The sequence below is a fragment of the Eulemur rufifrons genome, chromosome 15 (assembly GCF_041146395.1).
Source record: "Eulemur rufifrons isolate Redbay chromosome 15, OSU_ERuf_1, whole genome shotgun sequence".
NCBI lineage: Eukaryota > Metazoa > Chordata > Mammalia > Primates > Lemuridae > Eulemur > Eulemur rufifrons.
The window spans coordinates 15,287,927-15,295,322 of NC_090997.1; positions in this window are offsets into that span (position 1 = coordinate 15,287,927).

Genomic DNA, 7,396 nt, shown 5'->3' on the forward strand with positions numbered 1-7,396 from the left:
AAATGAGTTGTTAAATATATTTAATATATTATTATGTGCTTAAATTCCCAAGTGTTCTGCATTGAACCACTTTGGGGAAATTATTAATAGTTTTTTTTATGTTTTGTAATTTTAAAATTAAGTAAAGACTGGATCAAAATAATTACATGCAAACTGGACCATGAAAATTTTGATTTAGCTTTATTATTTGGGGGGACTTGGGACAAAAGCATTGCTTAAGTACTGACACTATCCCTTGGTATCTGATTCAACATGAATAACTGAAGTTTTTAACCTGAAATGGTTCCTTGGGATTATCTGGTTTCAATCCCTCATTTTGCATCTTAGGAAACTGAGGTACAGAGAAGTAGAGTTGTTCATGCTCATAAGTTATTTAGTAGCAGAGCCAGGATAAAAATACAGATCTCCTAATTAATATGATTATTACAACTGACAGTTACTGTATACTAATTAGGTACCAAGTAAATGTCTTATGTTATCTTCACAACAACCTAGTCCAGTGCTCTTGAGTCCTCCAAAAACAGATTTTTCTTTATGGTATTTTTATGTGTTATACATTTTAAATGAATCTGAATTACTTCCAGCATAAACTTTAGAATGGAGTCACCATGCTTTAATTTGAACTTTAAGACCCTCCATAATCTGATCAAATCCTGGATATCCAACATATATCCATTCACATTCACAATTTTTTTTTGAAATCATATTCATTAGTCTTGGTATAATACTTTGTTCTTGCCAACTTGGAATCATCTTGTTCTTTTCTAAAATAATCCACAGTAAATAAAAAGGAATAAAAATTTCCGTAATTTTGTGTCCGTACTCATAGATTTAACAATTCCAATCTCAGTTTCTTATCATAATACTGTTCTATGTGATATTTCTCTATTTCTTTTCAGTTTAGTATTGATAATATTGACATTTAAGCTTCTTTTGCTTTGCTTTCACATTTTTTTCTGTTCTCAAATGATTTTTTCTTACTGAAAAGTACATATACCTATTTTTAATTATATACAGTTCTCTGTTCTTTATAATCTAAGTGAATTGGTATGTATCTCTAATTAAAAGGATGGCATTTCTTAAGTTTGCTTTCAATAAGAAATAATGTATCTTTTTCAAGTGTTCTAAATCCTATTTGATTGTAATCCACTAGTGGGTAGGACTTTGGCTTCCACTTTTATATGAATCTCTGCTCTCATTAGTACCATTTCTTTGCTGTTAGGTACTCAAGAAAAATTGATTACAGCTACATAAAACATGAATCAATCAATTTTATCCTCATTATGTTAAGAATCTATCATATAAGACGAGTCTGCAATTTCTTTCACTTTACTAATAAAAAAATTCAGGGAGATTTAACTGTAAAAGAACTTTTCTGTTTAGTCGTCAAGTTTTAAGCACATTTGTTTAAAATTGATATAGTTACACATGTTTTTCTCTGTTAAGGAAAACATTCCTTCAGGACTGCTGTATGAAAAATGCTTAACTTTAATACTTGATGGTTAAAAAAAATTCTTTGGAAAATAAACAATTCTCTTCTCCCCAGTTAAAGCAGGACTCTAAAGGTGATTACCAAGCAGATATATATTATTATTGAATGACAGGTAATGTGGAAAAAAGACTGATCCTGAACTCCACTGATCTTTACTCTATTTTGGGTTCTACTTCTGACAGTAGTGTAACTAGAATCAAGTCCCTTCACTTCTCTGAATTTACATTTCTTTATAAGATGAAATCATTGAACTCTAAAATCTTAACTTGAATATACTTAAAGGGCACCATTATATTTAAAAATTTCACTGGGATTTGTTTTTTTCTGGATTTAATTTATTTCAAGATTGGGAAAAAATTTGTTTGGATCTTAAAATATAATAAAAGCTTCTTATATGGCTAGACTCTCTCACCCTGAAGTCCATCCTTCATAGGGAAACAGAGTCATTTTCCTGTGGGCAATTCTAGGCATGTCACCCCACATTCTTACCTTCAATTTTTCCTTCATACGCACATAATAAAAATTAAAATCTTTAATGCTATATTCAAGACTCTCTCAATCTGACTCCAGCTCACCTTTCTAACTCTTACCTTTCACTGCATGCCTCTACTCTACCTGCTTGCAAATGCACTGCTCTGCTTATTTCCCTGGAGATGCTCTGTCCTTGGCTGCTTTTCTCATGCAATGTTCATTCTGTTCCCTCCACCTAACTTTCCTCTTACCACAACCAGCCATTCATCTTTATTTTCATTTGTTAAATCCTACTTTAATATCTAAAATGATCACCCACTACTTCCTCTCTGAAGCTTTCAGTATCTTCAGTGCCTCCTTGCTCCCATTGATTTCCCTCCTACACAGGTGTATGTCAGTTTCCCTTATACAGGGCGAACTGCTTGAAAGCAAGGACCATGTAATACATCTCTATATCCCTCATAAACATCAAGTAGGAGCCGCTTGGGAGGCATTTGTTCAAATGAGAGTCTTTTAGGAGTGGGGGAAGAAAAACATTTATACACACATGATTCAGGCATATTTCATTTTGTTCCTACCTTCAGAATAATCACGTTGGGTCAATAACACTTCCGATTTCTTGAGATTCTTTACCGTGTTAAGTGCTGAACTTCCTTTTTAAAAGATCATGTGTACTTAAACACATCATTATGATAATTTTATGTATCATCTTCATCAGTTTAATAGCTATTCTACAAAATCTAGGATTTGATAGTTTTAAATACTATAAAATTTGATTCATAGATGAATAATAAATATGTGATGTGTTTACATTATTCTTCATTTTAGAGCATGTATGGAAATTATATCACTGGCCTTCCTGATCCCATACACATGCACATTTTACCCATTCAAGTGTTTTATTATTTCTGAGTTTTGAGGGATACATGATTATCTTTCTCTCCCCATACTTTACCCCCAACAGGCTGCTGTGATTGTCAACAGCAGCAGGAGCCACTTGAAGGTTTGATAAAAGCAGATGAAGATGCTTAAAGATGTCTGTTTGCTGAAAATATCTGGTAACAAACAGGAATATATGTGAGTAAATATAGTGTGTTATTCTGATTTTTAAAATAAATGTTTAAAAGTGCCTAATTGCCTGTTATCAAGGGTTTTGTTTTGCCCTGGTATGGTTTGGAGTTAAATTGCTAATAATAAACTTAGAGCTTTTTAAAAATCTTAGTCTGTAGTTTTCACAGGTGAAATTAGAAACTGGCTTAATTTAGGAGGCCAGGTTTGAGGTCTTTATATCAGCCAAAAGGATGCTTATACATTGTCACCATAATTCTTATTTTATGGGGATTCTCTGTGAACCTAGTTATTCTCTGATTTAAAAGGATGGATAACTAAAAATTACAGTGATTGACATGTTCACTGGCTGAGGATAGAAGACAAAAATAAAATGGAATTACTTTAAATATTGGAGAATCAGTCCCTTCTTTTTTGATACCATGTTCTAGCTTGACGCCTCTTGGCTCTCCTCCTCTATCTTTAATTGCTGTATATCAGTCTCTATTAGCTGTTTCTTTGCTGCCAAGTCCTTAAATTTTGGTTCTTCAAGGTTCTGTTCTTGGCTCCCTTCTTAATTTTTACTCTCTCACTGGAAAGAGCCACATGTTTCTGTGACGTTAGCTACCACGCTTAGGCTGGCAATTCCCAAATACATGATAGTTACTCAATAAATGGTAGATATTACCATTATCTATATTTCTGGTTCTTACTAATTTCTCAAGCTTTAGTCATGTTTTCTCAATTTCCAACTATAAATCTCAACAAGGATGACCCCTAGTCCTTGTGAGCTCTAATTTCTCAATATTAAATCAATATTTTTGCATCAATCCTTCCTCCGCTTTCCTTTCAAATCTGCTGTTTCTCCAGGACTCTCTGTTGCTCTAGATACTCAGTAGTTCAGCCAAGAAACCTCAGTGTCATTTTTGATATCTCATTGTTTTTTGTTACTTATTTATCCAAAATGCTTAAATCCAATTATAAAAAGAAAACTGTAGACCAATATCTCTTATGAACATAGATGTAAAAATCCATGAGCACCATTTCACCCCTATTAGGATGGCTATGATCAAAAAACAAAATAACAAGCATTGATGAGATTGGGGAGAAACTGGAACCCTTAGGTATTGCTGGGGGGAATGTAAAATAGTACAGCTGCTACGCAAAACAGTGTAAGAGTTCCTGAAAAAATTAAACAGAACTACCATATGATCCAGCAATTCTACTTCTGGGTATGTTCCAAAAAGAACTGAAAGCAGAGACTTGAACAGATATTTACACAGAAATTTTAATAGCAGCATTATTGACATAGCCAAAAAGTGGAAACAACCCAAATGTCCACTCATGGATGAATGGATAAACAAAATATGGTATGTAAATATAATAAAATATTTTTATTAATACATTTTTGTTCATCTTTTATATTTTATTTTTAAAATGAACATATTTAAAATACGAAAGAATAAAATAAGTTTCAATGAAATAATCCTCCCACATTGACTAGCATAATTAGAACATTAGTAAACCACAAGGGCTAAATCAATGGCTGCTATGCTCATGATTTAGTTCTAACTTCCCCCACCTGACTGGTGCCACTACCCCACGAGACTGATTGGCGAGAGTTTATGGGAGTCAAGTACACCACTCTGTGATCAGCTTTTGACAATGGTGCATTGTGTTTCTGTTTGAAGTGGAATTTGTGAATAGTTGCACAACTCGACAGTATTTTTTAATTCTGTCTGCTTAACAGCCCATCATATTGAAGAAAAACCAAGAGAACGCTGAAGGAAGAAAACAGATTGTTATTGAGGATTGGGAATTGCAATATTATCTTTTATTTATTTATTTTGAGACAGAATCTCGCTGTGTTGCCCAGGCTAGAGTGCCATGGCATCAACTTAGCTCACAGCAACCTTAAACTCCTGGGCTCAAGCAATCCTTCTACCTCAGCCTCCTGAGTAGCTGGGACTACAGGCGTGCACCACCACGACTGGCTATTTTTTTTCTATGTATTTTTAGTTGTTTGGCCAATTTCTTTCTATTTTTAGCAGAGAGCAAGGCCTTGCTCTTGCTCAGGCTAGTCTTGAACTCCTGACCTCGAGTGATCCTCTCGCTTCGGCCTCCCAGAGTGCTAGGATTACAGGCATGACCCACTGCACCTGGCCAGCCAATGTTATCTTGTTTTTGCTAAAGATAAGATGATTTGCTTGCTTTGTAATACTGCAGTATCAACATTAAAGAAATCCAGGGCTCATCAGCATTATAACACTGATGAAGACCACAAATATTTTAAATTAGAGGGGGAGGTGCAAAAGATTGTATTTCAGAAATTAAAAGATGAAAAGCAAAAGAAAAAACAATTATTTCAAGCATCAATAAGACCTGGAAATAATGCCACTGAAGCAGCATAGTAGCTTATATACTTGGGGGGAAAGGGAAGCCATTCAGTGATGTAGAAATTGTGAAAAAATGCATTGTCGAAGTTATAGGATACTTAGACCCTGATAATGTTTCATAGGTGTGTAGTAATATATCATCATAGTTTTAATTTGTTTTTCCCTAATAGCTAATCATGTTGAAACTCTTTTCACGTTCTTTTTTGTCATTGGTATATCCTCTTTGGTGACATGTCACTTCATTTCTTTTGCCCATTTTCAAATTATATATATAATTTTTTACTATTGAGTTTTGAGAGTTGTTTATATATTATAGATATAAGTCCTGTGTCAGACATGTGGTTTGCAAGTATTTCTTGTCTGTGGCTTGGCTTTTTCATTCTCTTAAGAGGGTATTTCTTACTTGAATTATTTTTTTAAAATATTCAATGAACAGTAATTTTCTAAGCATCCTTAAACAGCTAATTAGTGGTGTGGAAACTGTAGACTCAAGCGTATACTATTTTTCTGCTTAGAGTTCTCTATATATGGAGAACTCTAAGCAGAAAACTAAGAACTCTATATATGTAAGTCTAAGACAGCATAGAATAAATGTGATTTGTCTGTTTTTCCCAATTTTCCTGCATCTTGTTTTCATAAAAAATACTAAAACAGCTCAAAATACAGTCTTCAAACACCTCTCAGACACATCCCATCCCTGGCTCATCCTTTTGTCCTTTATTTCTTAAGTATTTGTATTACAGTAATGATATTATCCCTTTTCCCTCCTTTCTGAAGCCATGGGCCTCTCAAGACTAATAGGAGGGAAATTTTTTATTCTTTATAGAACTCAAGATATTTTGCTTAATAAAGCAGGGGAGATAGATAATAGGAATTTTCTCTTCACAGTGCAATGATCTGATTTTTTAAATCGATCCGATTCCCTGTCCAGCAGCAGAGCAAGAAAGAACAAAGTAAAGCTACCTACTCCAGATACAGAAGAGATGGGACATTAGAAACATCTGGAAGGTCAGGAGGAAAGGTTTCTTCTCAGCCTGTCATGGCCACATGATATATACCCTGACATTCTAGGATCAAGGCTCTGAGCCGTGGAAGCAAGTTGGAGGCCAAATTAAATAGAAAAAGAAGTCACAGCCACCTACAAACCTGTGGTCTCTTTAAGGGTTTGGTTATACTGCTTGAACCTGAAGTAGAGGATGGACTTAAATCTTCATTATTCCATGTGATGATAAAACAATTTCAAGTGATAAATTAGTCCATTTTTATAATGAACTCCTTCATTCCACTGTAAGGGCATAGTGTTAGTTTATTTACTCTTTTGTTAAACATTTATTTTGTGCTGACCATCCAACACTGTGCTAGGCATTGAGGATGTAAAAATAAGTGAGAAGGGTTCTTGCTTTGAAGATGTTCATACCATGGTAGAAAGGAGAAAGAGAAACAGTTGAAAATTATAATAGATAATATAGTGGTATGTAAAAGGAGGGAATAATCTGTTCTGCCTGGGTGAATAGTAGAGTCATGAGGAAGAGACATTTGAGCTAGGTATTGCTGGGTGTTTTTAAATCAAATGTTTTTCTTCCATAATGAATATGAAACAGTTAGAGAAAATTTGGAAAATGGAATTAGATTTTCAAGGATGAGGTCATCAGGGAAAAATCAAAGCTTTTAGAGAAATCAAAATTCATTCATTCATTCAGCAAATATTCATTGCTTCTACTCCGTGCTAGATTCCAGGAACACAACAAACGCTCTTTGCCAAAAGGAGCCTGTAGGCTGGTGGAGAGACAAAGTGATCAATTGCCACACAATGTGAAAAGTGCCTGAAAAAGTAAACACAGGGCAGTCTGGAAGCACATGGTAGCCTCTAACCAGGACAGGATGAAGACTCTGAGATTTACACTGTTAGGCCAGGGTCATATTAAGCAATGCCTTATAGTATTTGTATTTAATGATATTTCAAAACGTGGAGTGAAATGGAAAGTACAAG